Here is a 17,818-nt window from a genome sequence, read left to right as displayed (position 1 = left end):
AAAAATTGAAAGCCTTTACTTTAAATCAGGCACAAGACAAGGATGTCCTTTTATCACCTCTCCTATTTAATATAGTACTGGAGGTACTAGCCAGAGCAATTAGACAAGAAAGAAAAATAAAAGGGGTAAAGATAGGAAAAGAAGAAGTTAAATTGTCATTGTTTGCAGATGACATGATACTCTACATAGAAGACCCCCTACACTCCATTGAAAGACTCTTAGATATAATAAATAAATTCAGTAATGTAGCTGGATACAAAATCAATACTCAGAAATCAATAGCATTCTTATACACTAACAACAAAATCACATAGAGAGAAATAAGAGAAGCCACACTCTTCACACTAGCAAGCAAAAAAATGAAATATTTAGGAATTACTCTTACAAAAGAAGTGAAAGACCTATACAGGGAAAATTATAATACACTGAAAGAAGAAATTGCAGATGATCTCAGAAAATGGAAAGACATCCCATGTTCATGGATAGGAAGAATAAACATTGTGAAAATGGCCATTCTCCCAAAATTGTTATATAGATTCAATGTTATACAGATTCAATTGTTATACAGATTCAAAATTGTTATACAGATTCATCCCAATAAAAATACCATGAACATACCTTATAGATCTAGAGAAATCACTCCTAAAATTCATCTGGAGCCAGAAGAGACCTAGAATATCAAAGGCAATTCTAAGCAGCAAAGGCAAGGCAGAGGCATAACAATCCCTGACTTGAAGTTATACTACAAAGCAACAGTAGTAAAATCAACATGGTACTGGAATCAAAACAGAGCAGAGGATCAATGGAATAGATTAGAAGATACAACCACAACTAAGAGAAGATACAACCAAACACACTTAACCACCTTATCTTTGATAAAGGAGCCAAGCAGGTTCACTGGAAAAACGACAGTCTTTTAAATAAATGGTGTTGGAAAAACTGGCTCTCCATTTGCCGAAAACTAAAACTCGACCCAAGCCTATCACCATGTACTAAATTAAAATCTAAATGGATCAAAGATCTGAATATTAAAACAGAAACACTAAATCTATTGGAAGACGAATTAGGTAGAAACCTTGAAGACATAGGGGTAGGTAGAGAATTCATGAACAGCACTCAAACTGCATGGGAAATACTTCCCAGAATCAATAACTGGGACCACCTCTTATTAAAAAGTTTCTGTAAGTCAAAAAAAATCTCCAGCATAGTGAAAAGAAAACCCACAAATTGGGAAAAGATCTTAGTGAACTCCCCCTCAGACAAAGGACTTTTGTCTAAAACATATAAAGAATTAAAAAACCTCAGACCCTCAAAATTCAAAGACCCAATCCAAAAATGGGCATCTGAGATGAATACACACTTCTCAGAGGAAGAAATACAAATGGCAAATAAATACATGAAAAAATGTTCATCATCATTGGTTATTAGGGAAATGCAAATTAAAACCACACTGAGATTCCATCTCACTCCTGAAAGAATGGCTAGGATCAAGAAAACCATCAATAACAAATGCTGGAGAGGCTGTGGGTAAAAAGGAACTCTCCTACACTGTTGGTGGGAGTGTAGACTGGTACAACCTTTGTAGAGGTCAGTCTGGAGATTTCTCAAAAAGCTGGGATTGGAAGTCCCATTTTGTTCCAGCTATTCCACTTCTAGGCATCTTCCCAGAAGAACTGAAAGCATCATACCACAGTGATATATGCGCACCTATGTTTATAGCAGCACAATTTGTAATTGCCAGATCATGGAAACAACCCAAATGTCCATCAACTGAGGAATGGATAAAAAAGCTGTGGTATTTCTATACAATGGAGTACTACTCAGCTATAAAGAAGGATCACATTGAGGTATTTATCAATAAATGGGCGCAACTTGAAACCATACTCATAAGTGAACTAAATCAAACTTGCATCTGTGAACACCGAATAGTTTCCCTAGTGTAGGAAATGTTTCAAATATATAAAAGTTTGTGGTAACCATGATTCCCCATTATGTAGCCTTGAAGCCTTATAAAGTTTTCACTCATTAATTGGAATGGCTTTATTTTGGACTATTTGATATTATGGTCTGTGATACAATGAACAGCTATTTTGAAGAAAACAAGACATCATAATAGCTAGTGCTGATTTAATACCATCTTGTCTTGAAGCTGCACCAAACTATGGCTCTTCTGTTTCCATTGATTTTATCATGTTGTAGCTTGCTGGATTTTATCGTATGTGGTAGTATAAACAAAAATTGTTATAGGCATAGAGACAATATAGAAACCATTGATCATTTTTTCTGTTAGCTGGTTCTAAATACTCTACAATGCTTTCATCCACTTGAATGGTGTTACACAGTCTTGATATTTTTAATGCTATAGCATATGAAGTTATATTCAAATATTTCAAGGAAAAACACACTATGGTAACTACTATTAAGTCGGATTATTTGGTGATGAAGCACTAGGTTGCTGAAAGTGTCATGCTTTAACCTGTATTGTTATGTTGTTATGCCCCCTTTTATCTCAACCTCTCCCTTATTCATTAAAAAATTATTTATTTTTTAAATTTCTTTTTTAAACTAAGGGGAAAAAATCAAAAATCTAGCAGGATACATTATAGTAACTTTTTTTGATTTCCTATCAACTTGAAGTCCTATAATACCTCCATTATCTTGTTTTGACTGATTAGAGTCTATTCTGCTCTGTATGAAATTATCAAGTATCAGAGTATAGGCAACTACTTTGAAGGCAATAAGATTCACTATGATGCCCATACTGGTTTGACTATTATTCTCTTTTGAGGTTCTGTAAGATTTACAAAGTTTAGGTTTTATGGGTCTTGTTCTCTACTGTTTTTTTTAACTTTATAATACCTAAAGAGACAGACAATCCTTCTTAAGGATGCAAGAGGCATAATGGTAACTATTGTTGATAACCTTCTACTCTGTTTTTACATCATGTGCTATGTCTATCCTTGATTTTGACTGAGCTTTGTTTTATCATGCTTGATTTTATTCTCTTGCAAAAAAAAGTAATAAGATCTAAGGGAGCAATAAAGCCCAAAGTGTGTAAATTTTGTTGTAATAAAGAGAGGGAAAGAAAAGTGCCCTGAAGGATACAACAGCAAGGGTGTTTAGGTGTGTTACATAGAAGACCATATTAATATTTTGGATTGGATTACTGAACACACCTGTTTGCAGTCTCACTGTTTGAAGGTTCGCTTTGTGTGCTTTGATCCTGTGACCTGAAACACCATTTCTAAGATGGTAGTGAGTAATCTATTAACTGGTGATAGCTTACTGTTGTTTTTTTTTTTTTTTTGTAGTTCTGAATTACTTGTACCCTTACACTGTTTTGTTTTGTTCTGCTTTTTTTCTCTTTTTCCTTTTAAATAAAAAAATAAACAGATGATACAAGGATTAATCCTCAAAACAAAGCCAAAGCATAAGGCAACATCTTCAGCAAAAGCTATTATAAACACTTAGTAATATATGAAATTGCATCCTGATTTGATATATTATTTAATACACACATAGTGAGATGACTAATACAATACAAGTAAAAGACAAAAAAAGAAAGAATAGAGGGTATAAATTGGCAGGGATTCCTAGCACTAGAAATAAGAATTTTAAAATAACAAAACAACAAAAAAGTCCCCTAATGTATTTAAATAGTGAATTATTCTTATCTATGCCCCCTAAAGAAGTACTTCTCACAATTTTGTGTCCCCTTCCTCCAGGGCACATTTGGAAATGTTTTGGATACATTTTTGGTTGTCAAAACACGAGTGGAGATGTCATTAGAATCTGGTAAGTAGAGACTAATGATGCTTTTAAATATACAATGCGCTGATGTAGCCTTCCCAGCAAACAATTGTCCAGTTCAAATGTCAAGAAAGCTGAGGATAAGAAACTGTCCCAGAGTGCACATTTATCTATGTTGCAATACTTACGACCATGTATTGGGATGACTGTTAAAGAACTCCGATGGTACACTGTGAGATTCCAGTAAGTTATGCCCCTTTCATTTCCTTATCTCTACAAGTGCCTAACAGCAACAACAACACTAAGAGCAAGAGGAGTGGTAACATCAGCCAGTGTCTCAATCATTCACTTAAATACTTATTTAATTACCCAGAGCCCCCGTCCCCTTCACCAGTGAAGCAGCATAACCTCGAGGACTCAACATGAATATATTCAATTTTGCAAACAAACTAAAATGGTCCGTGATTCTGGAAATCTATTTCTTAGGCTCATAATGTTTCCTAGAATATGAGGGTTAAAAAAGAAGCTTTGGCAAGGTGCCTAGGCTTTAATAAATATAGGAGGCCTTCCTTCAAAATGACTGTCAAATAATTTCCTAGTTATGCTTGAACCACTGAAAACATCACAGAATTCACCGACTCACAGCAACTTTCTCCTATTCTGGCAGGGCTCTAATAATTAGATAAATCTTCCTTACATTAAACAGAATTGTATGTTGTAACTTTCACCTGCTGCTCCAATTTCTGGTCATTGCAGCTACATAGAATGTATTAATCTCTGCTTACATGATACTACTTTCAAAAATGTGATGAAAGCTATGCCTCTGCTAAGCCGTCTCTTCAAGGTTAAGTTCAGTTTCTCTACATAGAGCTATTCTTTGTATGACATTGTTCTGGAAACTTTTTTTCTTTTTAAATAAACTTTTGCTTACTCTGCTCACTCAACAATCAATAGAGAGTTGAGACTAGACTGGGGGAGGAGTCTCCCACTCACCAAGGAAGCAAGCAATATGAATCCAGCCCATTGTCTTCTATTTCTGTGACACTACCTAGAGACAGTGGTAGAAGTTATGAAGTGCCACAGGCTGAGGGTATAAGTCCTCAAGTCTTCCCCACTCTCAAGCCCTATATTAATTTCCTGTTTCTGACCAACATGTTCTCATCGTTCCTTCCTTGAAGTTGATCAGTTTGCTAAGGCAGCTCACAGAACTCAGGGCAATACATTTACTGCTTATTATAAAAGACATTATAAGAGATGAACACTGATGAAAGATGAATACAGAAAGGTATGATGGATGGAGCATGCAACCTCCAGGGATCTCCAGGCATTTGGCTCCTCAAACCTGACCAGTTTGGGCTTTAACGAAACTTTCATTAAGTAACCATGACCTACCATGGGTGACCAGCTTAACCTTTAGTACCTACCTTCTCAGAGACTGCAACATGGTCCTGAAAGTCTCAACTCTCTAAACTTGCTGTGATCTTTTAGATCACCAGCCTGTATTCTGGTAGTTAGAGGCTGCCAGATATCAGTCAACCATTAGTATACAAAAACACACTTAGCATTCTCCAGGTTGCAGTGATTTTAGATGTGTATCAAGAACTTGGGACCAAGATCAAACACTTTTCTTCACAATATCAGATCACACTGCTTACCTTTCTCTAAAATATTATTTTATCAATGTCCTCTTAAAACATGATGTCAAAACTAAATACAATACTCCATCTAGTGGGCATATGATAGATTATTAATACAGCAATGAATGCCTCTGAATCTAAGCTACAATTGTAGCACTTACAAATACATGCTTATGATCAACTGAAATTTTTAAGAATTTCTTCCACATGATCCACTTATATCGGTCAGAATTTTCCCATGCTCTTAACTTATTATGTATACCTTAAATTTATAATTGTAAACCTTTTAGAGCCAAGAGCATTTTGAATGTAGATTTGGATACTTGATATGTAACAAAGTAAAATATTCTATCCCAAATGCATTTCTTTGGTATATTTCCAGTTAGTTTTGGAGATAAATTGCATACTTCTACAGAGGCAGAAATAGCATTCAAAAGCTGTCATTTGGGACCAGGGACATACTTCAGTGGCACAGCACCTACCTGACAAGCGTCAGGTGATGAGTTCAAGTCTCTGTACAAAAAAAAAAAAAAAAAGCTGTCACCTTGTAAAAAGAAATTTATAAATAATTATCTGTACTTGTAAATAATAAAAGCAAGCAGACGCTTCCCTATCACTGTCATTTCGGCACAGGGAAGATTTATGCATAGGAAGAGAAGAGTTTGGTCTGGAACAGACAAACTACCACAGGTGGCTGTCACCTGGAAGACCTTCATAACAGACAACTCTGCTTACTCTACATATCTTCCCTTCATACTTCTATATCCTGTAGCCAACTCCCTTTCCTCCAAAAGGCCAAACCCCTCTCTTTGTTTATCCTTTTAATTCTCATACTTTTATGTGTACATGACTCTTAAGCTTAAGGACATAATAAATTCTGGGGTTTTCCCTTTAAATCTCCGATTGCTATTTATTTCACAGACTAATAGTATTAAACCTGCAAGAAGGACAAGAGCAAACACAATGCTTCCCTACATAAACATTGTATATTTTCATCTAAGTCAGATTTAGAAACCATTGGTAAAAAGAAAAGCTGCAAAAACAATTTACTTTTCCAAAATAAACATGTAGAATTAGAGATTACAGTGACACAATAGAAAGAGTAGATGTAACATATCTTCATAATTACTATTATACATCTCCCTGCAATGTTTTGTACACTTGCTTGTTCAGTTAATACTTATAAAACGTATAATGCATCATGTTACACTTGTACAAAAATACTTGAATTACCTTATCCAACATATCGAATTTAAGTTTATGTGCTTGGATTCTAAAGTTTTTAATAATCTAATGAACTATCTGTTCCAGGTTGTTTCATTTTGGGATGGATGGTTTCCCATATCCAAATTCTGTTAGTTATTCCTTCATAGTACAACTGCAGTTTCAATTTAGTCCTCTGTGTGTGTGTGTACGCGTGTTCCTGTTGCTGCACAGAAAGAACTTTCCACTACATAATTTGAGCTTTTAAATTGGATAAAATACATAGATACACTCAGTGTGTATATGTAAAACGACCATTTGGTAGCCTGGCCAGTAGCATAATTATCCGCTAATTACCTTTCAGCGACCCATTTATTTGAAATACCATATGTTGAACAAAGCAGGTATTGAAAGAATTGTTAAACCTTACACGCTTCGTTTTCCTAAACGTTCATAACATCCACAGCTCCAGGAGGAAAAGATTAAACAAAAATAAACAGAAATAACTTCCAATATCTCAACCAGTTAAGTAAAATATCCCTGGAACTCATACAAGGGGAAAAATAGTGCCCTTAGGACACTTCGTTTCTTTACTTTTGCACTATACTATTTTTCACTTTTGATTCATAGTTTTAGATGTAGCTAAGATATAGCTGAGTAATGAAGATCCTTATAATGCTGACAAACAAGAGCAACCAGTCAGGCCCTAGCAACATCACTCTTCCTGATAAATATAAGCTTAAATTAACCTGCATCAGGTCGAGTCTCTTCCAGGTCTACATTACACAGATAACACCCATTTGTGTCTTAGGAACTGACCTCAGGTCTTCTGGGAACTAAAGTCAATTGAATAGGAGCTAGAGGCTGGCCCTCCACTTTTAGGCGCTAGTTTCTTCCGCCTTGCCTCCGCACCGCGCACAACGAAAACACTTTGAGCAGTGTCTCGACGCCTAAGGAGCTGTAAAACGTCTCGGTCGGCCTCCTCTGTCCTCCGGCGCCGGCTCGCCCTCACTTTCTGCCTTAGCAGCCGGCCAGAAGAACAGGAGTTCGCTGAGCAGCGACACACTGTCAAAAACCAGCAAATGCCAACCGTTGCCACTTTTCAAACCTGCCGCTTCTACTGGAAGTCCCGCCCTTTCTGCCCAGCCCACAACCACCCGTTATGGGTGCCGGTAGGGTTCAAAAGACTCAAAGAGTGTGGGGCGCAAATGTGCAAGAGAATGTTGGTCTCCAGGCAGGCGGAACTGTTATTTCTGTGGAGTTGGTTTCTAGTCGGAACCATTATTCTGTAGGAAGGGGCAGCGCCGCCGCTAGGGGGAGGAGTCTGGGCTGGTCTTTCAGCCCGCGGCTTTCCCAAAATTCTGAGAGTCCATAGGGTTCCACGTGAAGAGCTAGAGCGAGCCGACGGTGTTGGGAGACTTTCGCTAAGCTCAGGGTGACAGGAGAGGGGACGTGGGGCTGTCAGCAAACCAAGGGTAAGTCAGAGACCCAGCAAAAGAGTATCAGTATTTGTTAAGCTGGAAGCTGGTAGATGCTCTCAGGGACGTTATCACATTTAAGCTTTGTGAGAGCGCGGGGTTCAGGGGCGGATAGATACTGTCATTATCCTCTTGAAAGAGGACTGTAAGTCACAGAGATATTATGTAAGTGGTCATAAGCCACGCTTGGTAGTCAGAGCAGCCTAGCCAGGCAATGAACATCAATCCTCTGGGTCTGCCTTGGTGAGCGGCAGTTTCTAGTTTCTGTGAGCAAGTCCTTTCACTTTCACGGTCAGGACAACTGAAGTGGGAGAGAAATGATTTGTTCCTAGTGGCACCTTCTGGAGTAGATTCCTCTCTCCTGTCATCCTCACTCCAGGCTCCGCCCACCACTGTATTGTTCCCCCCAGCTTGCACTGGTCTGGATGAGTTAAGATTCTTCGGATAAGTGGTCCAGAAATCTGTACAGTTTTTTCCCACCCGTGGGTTTTTAAGCTCACAGTGGAAAAACCACATTTAATGTAACACAGCACCTTGCAGAAAACGTGATGAGTGTAGTTGTCAGAGGAGAACTCTTTTAAGTTTTATTTAGGTTAGGGGACCAGAGAATTTAAGGCTTGTAGATAAAGTCTAAACTGAATGACGTCAAAAATACTGCGAGAAAAGTCGTGAAAATAGATAAGCATTCTCGTTCTTTTTATGTGAATTGAAGACTTACACCTATGGATACAGAAATCTGTACTAATTCTGAGTAAAAATACATTCCATATTCAGTAGTTTTCCTTCCTTGGCTCATTTATGATACAAGTGATACAAGTCTTAGTGATAAAACTCAAAAGCAGGTTAGAAAAAACAAGTTTATAAAACATGAGACACAGTGAGATGAGGCTAAAACAGAAAAGATCTTTATCATTGGCATGTGCTAATTACTCCATAAAGTCAGGGAAGGGGAGCCTGGTTTAGTGCTTGTGAACACAACTCCGAAGTTGGTCTCAGACTACCCCACTTACTAAATGAGTTTAGGCAACTTGTTTAAAGTAGCTGAGATGGTTTTCACGTTTAAAATCACTAATAGCCTATCTTTATGCTTTATAGAGTTTCTTGATGATTAAATGAATATAAATGCCTGACAGAATTTTGACTTCTCAATAAGTATTAGATGTTATTTCAACTATTATTATTTTTACCTGAGACTTAGTAAAACTATCTCGCAAATGGTAAGTACTCAACAAATGCCTGAACTGTTATTGAGACCCTCGACAAGGAATGAGAGACCTCTCTGAAAGCCAAGGTTAGAATATTTCATATGGAAAGAAAATGAGTGGAAAAAAGGAAATAGTAGAACAAGATAAGTACATATTATTTTATATACAATAAAAATTTGAGGGCAAAATTTTACTATAACTGATGAGTTAAGTAGAATTACAGATTGCACTATTTAAGAAAAGCTAATTGGTATTTATTCAAATTATCTCAGCTAAAAGGATAAATGTGACTTTTTCAAAATTCAGTAGAAGGTGAAGGATAGAACAATAGAATTCTTACCCTAGGCATTCTGGAGTCTTGTCATCACCATAAAGATACTAACTACCACAGAAAATGAAACTCCAGTACAAAGACGCTCCTCAGAATACAACAGGGTTACATCTTGTTAACCCATTGTAAATTCAAACTATTTTAAGTCACAAATGTATATAATAAAACTAATCGAACGTGATAGTTTAGCAACACAGTACATTGTAGATTTCATTTCTTGATAGTGTGGCTGACTGGGAGCTGAATCTTGCTCCTTCTGCCCAGACCATATTCTGTTTCATAATGCTGGTGTGGGAAAAAGTAAAAATTTGAAGTATGGTTTCTACTGAATACATATTGTTTTTGTACCATTGTAAAGTGGAAAACTTGTAAGTGGAACCACCATCTTCAGTTAGGGACTGGGGATATTCTTTTTGGCTGTAGCATCTAATAACATAAGACAGATTCTCAGAATCCAACTTCAGCTCTTCCTGATTCTTAACAATTCCTTAATAGTCAGTCCCTTATCCTATAACTTTCAGTGATTTCTCACAAGTTTTACCACCTATACAATCCACTTTTTAACTTCAACTCCTCTCTACTTGAAAGTGGCCAAAGTAGTCTAAACATGTATTTTTCAAGCACTTAATACATATTCCAATGACTGTTCCTTATCTTTTAATTCCACGTTCCTCTTCTAGATGGCACTTTAAAGAATGATGACAGACCTCTAAAGACTGAATGCATCTTTGGTTGACAAGATCACGCTTGGTGAGTCCAGAGGAGCCTCCAGCTGGGACGTTAGTGTAGGTGGCATCCCGGTGCTGCTAGTGCTTTAAAAATTCCCTTTTATAATGACAGAGGTTCCAACGTTTATTTCTGCTTTATTTGAATGTATCAGTAAAAACAAAAATTTGATTCATTTGAATTAACATAGCAGGAATAGGTGAAGTACTGTAACTGGGCTGTCTCTGCATGACATCACTCACTCACTTATTTGCATATAGATTCCAGGACCTTCTTCTCAGTTATTTGAGAAAATTAAAGCCTCTTTCAGTATATACTTTAACTTCCCTCAGTGCCATATTTATCTACTTTTCTCTTGTCTATCTGAGAAGATAAACTGTACCTCTTCCATCAGTTCTGTTCACTGCTTCTCTTTCTACACCTCTCAGCTGCATTCGATAGAACTAAGCAGACCCTTCTTTTGTATTGCTCTCATTTTTTTCTGTTCATCTCGTGCATCATGCATCTTAGTGGATTCTTTCTCTGCCTGCCCTTTAAACAGTATTTCCCAAAGTTTCAACCTTGAGGGTTTTTTGTCTGTATCTTCCCATGTGTAGCATCTCCTTTCATTTTTCGCCTAAATATCTGCTCATAGATCCTAACACTACTGCTATGTCTGACTTCTCCCTTGAGCTTCAGACTTTAATTTCCTTTACTTCAAACTCTGTAATTCATCTTTTAATTTCTACTACCAGTTCTGTTACTGCATCTAGCCTTTCCACCTCTACCTCACAACCAAGTCTGTCTTGTAAGTAGCAATTAAGGAAGAATAGAAAAATAAGTATAGGTTAAAAAGAGACAAGACAAATCATAATTTTAAAATGGTACTTTTAAAGAAAAATGCAGTTTCAAAACACAAAAGTTATACAAGCTTACAGTGCTTTTTTTGCATCTAGGAAAATCACTTCAAAAAATTTCCTAAGGGTCTAGAAAATACAAAGTCTGTAAGTTGGGGCTGGACCAATAGTTTTTACCTTTAAATTGTTTTTCCTCACAAATAGCTCCGACCTCAAGGAAGCAGGACTTTTAAGTGGACAGCAGATGTCTAAACTTCAAGCACATACAAATGGTTTGCATTGTATAACAGCCCATGAAATGGGTGGCCAGACAGACAGTGTAAATACTTATCCTAGATCTGTGCATCTTGAAGTTAACCCTAAAACCATAGGAAAACCGCAACCCCAGACCATAATTAATGCGCCTCTCTCTTGAAGACCTATACTCTATGCTTACTGTGTATACATTCTAAATTCTACCTAATAAAACTATCCTAAGTGCCTCTTAGTAATATGTCCTGAAAATTCTTTTTTCCATAATTACAGTCAGTGAACTTGTAACCTACTCTGTGGGTAGGTAAGTGCTTGCTCTTTGGAGGATCTCCTTGGACCCCAAAGAATGAAAAAATGTCTAGTTCAAATGTAAATTTGACCATTTTGCTTTTCTACTTAAATGTCTATATTCTGTCTCTAACCATCTCCAAATTTATGTTTGAATCCATAACCTGATATGCTGCTAGGTTGCCCATGATCTTGCCACTGTTATTTTCCATTCTTCTTATCATATTCCTTGTCCATTCATCAGCCTGTTGTAGAATCTTTGAGACATTCTTGGTGATTCTGTCTGGACTGTTCTTATTTTCTTTCTTTCATTCTTCTTCTTATTATTTTTCAGAAGCCTTCCAAGAGGTCTTCCTTATGTCACAATCTTAGTTGATTTTTTTGCCTTTGCTTTTTTTTTTTTATCGGTACCAAGGATCAAACTCACGACTGTGCGCTTGCAAGGCAGGCGCTTATGCCACTGAGCTAAATCCCCAGCTCCTTTGCCTTTGCTTCTTGACCCTTGTTTATTCAAAAATAGGTCATTGAGCCTTACTTTTGTGTGAAATAATGAACTGTATGCTGGGGATACAGTAGTGAACAAACAGATGCATTGAGAGTCAGCCCATTTCCTACCCTGACAGTTTAAATTCTTACAGGAAAAAAAATTAAAAAAGAAGAAGCAGCAGTTCAGTTTTATTGGCTCCATGTTTAAGAATATCTAAGAAGTGACTAAGTTATATAGTATAAAGAACAAGTTTTCTACATAGTATTGAAAAAAACTGATGAAGGCCCATGAATGAGAAGGGAATATACTGTAGAAACTATTAGGGCTGGAGAGTGAACAGTGACCAGGTTATAAGGCACACTGCTGGTTAAATTAAGGAGATTGGATTTGTTTCTTAAGAGTAATACTGGCAGTAAGTATGAAGAATTTTAACATGATTAATTTCATTTTACATGATAAATCAGACTTCTAAGTAAAAGAAACTGAAGAATGGCAAGACTGGAGGAAAAAAAAAAAAAACAAGTTAGGAGATCATTATAGTATTCCAAGGTCAAGATTTCTTGGTACTTATTTCTTGTTGCTGAGACAGAATATCCATACCTGATACCCAAATGAAGGAAGAAAAGGTTTATTTAGCTCACTGTTTGTGGAGGTTTCAGTCCATAATCAGCTGGCATCAATGCAAGGTGGCATGGCACCAGGGCACTTGAAGGTAGCAGCCAGAGCAAAAGAGAAAGATGTAGCACTTACATCAGGTCTGTGTCTCCCTCTTGCACAGGGTAAAGCTAAGGATACTTACAAAATAAGGATCCTGGCTCCCTGCAGAGTCTCTTAGTTACATTTCTAAACTTCTCAAGTTGACACAATATATCAACCATAAAAATTCACCCATTGGGGCTGGGGATTTAGCTTAGCAGTATAAGCACCTGCCTTACAAGTAGGCAGTCATGAGTTCAATCCCTGGTACCGATAAAAAGTTTAAAAAAAAAAAGACAAAAAAATCCACCCATTGTCAATTTAGCAGCCAAACACATTTCTTTAAAATTGGTCTCCACATATAAAGGCATGCTTATCCTTATCATTTCACAACTTGAATATTATAACACAGATTTAATAATCTTTAAGAATCAATTTTAAGTCTATCAGTATTATATTACATGAAAATTATAGCATTTGTTCCTGGCTCCTCCAAAGACTCAAACACATTCCTTTATGCAAAAGGCATTTAGTCCATCTCTAAGAGTTGCCAAAATCCTGTTTCAACATTGTTAAAAAGTTCAAGTCCCAAGTCTCCTCCAAGATTGAAGGCAAACTCTTACCTGCATACTCTTGTACAAATGTAAACAAAGTTAAACACATCCAACAAGCACAGTGGCACTAGATAAACATTTTTGTTTCAAAAGTTGCAAACAGGAGGGTACAAAGGATTGAAACAAAGAGTGTCAAAAATCCAGCAGAGCAACATTAAGTCCTATAGTTGCACATCCAACATCTAAAGCAATCTAGCAAATTTTGAGCTCCAAAGAGTTTGTGTGACTTCATCCTTGTAGCACTTGTGGTAGTTGTAGCTCCCACAGCTTCTCTCTTAAGTCTGCTTTGCTCTCTCCTTGCAGCTTTCCTTAGACAACCCACATTCCTGATTTTTCTAAACTTCTGGGATCTCCACTGCACCTGTGACTTTACACTCACAGTTCATGCATTGTCCTCTCAGGAGCATACCATCTGGCCTTCCAGACCTTCTGAAATCTGGATAGAAGCCTTTTTTAACCTCAGAACTCCTGCATTCTCTATCCACTACTATGTGGATGGTGCCAAGTTTTGCTGCCAGCTGGAGCGGTAGCCAGGTTGTCCTCTGTTTTTGCTGTAGGGGTCAAATGTCTGAGCTCTCCAACTCCAATTCTGAGGAACAGATTTTCAATGCTGCTGCTATTCTGCAACATTGTATGGCTGCCACTGTTGTGCAACATGGTGCTCTGCAGCTTTCACCTCAAAGCAGTCTTTCACTTTTGCAGTTTTGAGGCTGTAAAGGTTTGAGACTTCCTGCTTTTTGTGATACCTTCCAGTCATCTTTTCTATTCTGTTCTTTCTCAATAGTGGAGTTTTTCTCAGCTCTATCTTTACATTCCAGAGCTTTATTGGAGCTTCCTTTCTGTCCAAACTCACAAGTTTATATCATTCTGCTGGGTTTTTTGCTCTTGATTTGCAACATAAATGTGGATAAAAGCCCTCAGCAATATTTGACTGCCTTGAAATTTATTCTGCCAGATTAATTAGTCTGCTGCCCTTAATCTTAGTCTTAGGCAAAGTCTCTGGACACAAGCAAGATGCAGACAAACTTTCTGCCAACCCATAATACTTATCATCTGGAGTGCAGCACCCAATGCAGTCCTTCCTCACAGAAACCTCCAGAGCCTGGTCTTTACTAGCTTTCTGGTCTTCTGAACTCTGATCCAAATCTCCCATACAGAACAGCCTAAGCTGTTCTAGGGCTACTCTTTTAGATGACATCACCAAACTGTTCCAAACTCTTCCCACAACCATTCCCAAAAGCTCTTGAACCACATGATCAGTTATAGTCATAGCAATAACTCCACTCCTCTGGTACCAAATTCTGTCTTGGTTACTTTTCTCTCATTGCTGATAGCAAAATGAAGGAAGGAAAGGTTATTTAGCTCACTGTTTAGAGAGGTTTCAGCCCATAATCAGTTGGTTTCAAGGCAGGGTGGCATGGTACTGGGGCAACACTTGAAGGCAACAGCCAGAGCAAAAGGAGAGGATGTAGCATTCATATCACCTCTGTGCTCTCCTCTTGTACAGGCTGAGGATATTTACAAAGTAAGGATCCGGCTCCCTTCTGAGTCTCTTAGTTAAATTTCTGAATTTCTCAAGTTGACACAATGTATCAACCATAACAGAAGATGATAACCTTTATTAGGATATTATCAGTGTACCTGGAAATAAATCCTGGAAGAATTAATGGCAGAACTGGGTGACTCATTACTTTATAAGGGCGTAAGTGGGAGAAATAAAAGATGGTATTCTGTAAACAAGCTTTAGTGAAGACAGACTACACTATTTGCTAACATGTATCCACAAATTACCCTGTCTTTCTACATTGTAGATGCTAAATAAACATGAATGTAGTAGGCCTGAGCATCTAGATAAATGGAGTGCCATTTTCTGATTTAGGAAAAAGGCAAACTTGTTTGGAGGTGACTAGTGATTCAATTTTGGACATATGTAGATCAGGATACTTGGAATATACATATGGCATTGTCCAGATCCATTGCAATGAGATAAATGCTTCTAAAATTCAAGAAGAGAAATCTGAGGTCAATTCTTTGCATACATAAAAAAGTTGAAATTTTTATTGTATTGAAATGATCTGTTTTGTGTCTGTCTCTACCACTGTACAGGGTGGATCTTCATGACCTTTGGTTACCCACTACCTAGTACTATGCCTGGTATGTACTGGATATCCACTCCACGTTATTGAATTGAACTGCTACCTTTCAAACATGGTGTAACTAATGGGAGAAAACAATAGTAGCAGCCTCAGAAGATTTTCTTTTTATTGTAATATACTTTGGTTCTTTTTCTTCCCACTCCCACGTGCTTATATTTCCTGTGAGAAATAAAATTTGACCAAAAGCTGTTCCATTTTATTTTTACAGACTTAAAACTGAAAATATCACTTCAACTGTATTCTGGTGCTTAGAGTGAGATTTTGTAATACTATCCAAGATCATGTTAACATTTTGACATTGTCACATTATTGATTGGTTTGTAAATTCTATGGTGTTATCTTGATGCCATCAGTAAGTTCACATATGTAAATCATTAATAATATGTATCATTGTCTTTAAAAGTGATGACGTTGCCAGTCTGAAGTGAAATTACAAACACATTTTATGTTGTCAAAAAATCTTTTGAGACTATGTATTATGAGATATAGATAAAATATATGAAAGCAGATGACTATCTGTACTGTCCAGCGTTTCATGTGAAAGGTGAGAATGATATGTCTCTCCTATCATCCAGCATTTTTGGCATTTAATATTTAATGTAACATTTAACATAACATTTAATATAAAAATAATCCTTTACTCACGAACATTGTAATATCATTTGCACGCCTTAACTGTACTTAATTTGAATGCATAGATTTAAATATGTAATGCTTGTTTTATTTTCAAGTTAGTATTGTATATAATTTCATAAATATACTGAAAATGATGGTTAAAGAAAATGAGAAATTGTACAGAAGTAGCATTTTTTGCTTGTAATAGTCACTGGGTGGCGCTGTTGTTTAATATTAATCTTACGATTTTGTGTCATTTTCTTTTTATAAGTAAACAAAATTAAAGTGCTAAACATTGAACACAATGTTCTGGATGGAAAAATTAGATTCTAAATTTATTGGCTTTAAAATACATGTCTGAAATTCTTCTTATGAAGAAAAACAGCATAGAATTCAAAGTAGCCGTCTGCTTTTTGTTTACCCATTAATCATTCCAGCCCTGTTAATCTGCTTCGCTTCTCAGCTACATGCATCTTTATTTTAGTGGTTTTGAGAATCGAGGTATACATTTGCAGTTCCTTAAACAGTATCTTTGTTAAGGACTCAAATGGAATTTTTAGTTTGAAATCATAAAATATCTACTCTTTGCTAATTTGAGCTCTAAACCACACCCAAGAAAGTAAATAATTGTCAAGCTGTATTCAGTTTCTCTAATATTTTTTCCTCAATTTCCACAGAAAACTATATAACTCATACTTTTAAAATTTGTATGAATTAATTAATTAATTTTTGAGACAGGGTCTAATTCCTCTGTAATTCAGCTTGCCACTGAACTCACTATATATCCCAGCCCTCTTGCCTCAGTCTCCCAAGTGCTGGGATTGCAGCCATATACCACTATGCCCAGAATTATTTCTCATATTTAAATACAGTTGATATAGAGGAAATGAATATTGGAGAGACACAATATTCATACCATAACAGAAGGGCAGATTAAAAATGAAACCAATAACAGTGTAAATCAAAAGTTGGAGAATTATTTTTTGCTCATAATCCTGATATCCACTCTCATAGATTTTATGTATATATGTGTGTGTGTATGCATTTATGCATATATTTATATATATTATTGTGATTCCTATTATCTAGAGTGAATCCTCTAAAAAGGATTCTATTTAATATAACCTTAGAAGAAAATCATGTCTAAGTCCCCAACATCATTCCATAGCTTCTAATCTTCTTTTCTCTAAAAAATGAGACTTTCTTGAGTCTGCATATTTACATATATATATATATATATATATATATATATATATATGTAGCATCTATTTTATCCTTATTGAAAAAAATCACATTATTTTTTCTTCACTATGAAGCACATTCAGCCTGATAAAAAGTGATAAAAACCATATAAATTTAAAATAAAATACAGTAGTGGATTAACCCTAGGGCAATCCATTAAGATCAGTTATATGTATATACCTTTTGCATATATATTTAAATAACAGTAATGATAGCTCACATATATATGACTTCATTTAATTCTCACAACTGCATAAAGTTGATTTGAAAAGCCAAAAACAAATTAAAACACAAACAGTTTT

The 17,818-nt window shown here is 36.4% G+C and overlaps 1 protein-coding gene and 1 long non-coding RNA gene across 3 annotated transcripts in view; one reads left to right on the top strand and one right to left on the bottom strand.

Annotated features, from left to right (window-relative positions):
- Positions 1 to 7,731, bottom strand: part of Nuf2 (NUF2 component of NDC80 kinetochore complex) — a 42,021-nt gene extending 34,290 nt beyond the window's left edge. Inside the window, exons 1-2 of one of the 2 annotated variants that reach the window (XM_013151328.3) lie at positions 7,410 to 7,731; positions 5,870 to 5,900 (exon numbers count right to left, since the gene is read on the bottom strand). The gene's annotated coding sequence lies outside the window, so the exon portion shown is untranslated. The remainder of the gene's footprint in view (positions 1 to 5,869; positions 5,901 to 7,409) is intronic. The other variant, XM_003468661.4, reaches the window with a different exon arrangement.
- Positions 7,732 to 7,888: 157 nt separating this feature from the next.
- On the top strand, positions 7,889 to 16,579 carry LOC101787462 (uncharacterized). Its single transcript, XR_216281.4, has 3 exons — positions 7,889 to 8,065; positions 10,285 to 10,354; positions 15,610 to 16,579. It is a non-coding gene; the product is annotated as an uncharacterized LOC101787462 (long non-coding RNA).
- Positions 16,580 to 17,818: the final 1,239 nt, after the last annotated feature.

Source organism: Cavia porcellus, unplaced genomic scaffold (assembly GCF_034190915.1).
Source record: "Cavia porcellus strain 051 isolate PalLab524CR breed Dunkin Hartley unplaced genomic scaffold, mCavPor4.1 scaffold_7, whole genome shotgun sequence".
In the NCBI taxonomy this organism is placed as follows: Eukaryota; Metazoa; Chordata; class Mammalia; order Rodentia; family Caviidae; genus Cavia; species Cavia porcellus.
Note: the sequence above shows the minus strand (reverse complement) of the source record. Positions and strands in the feature narration are given on the sequence as shown.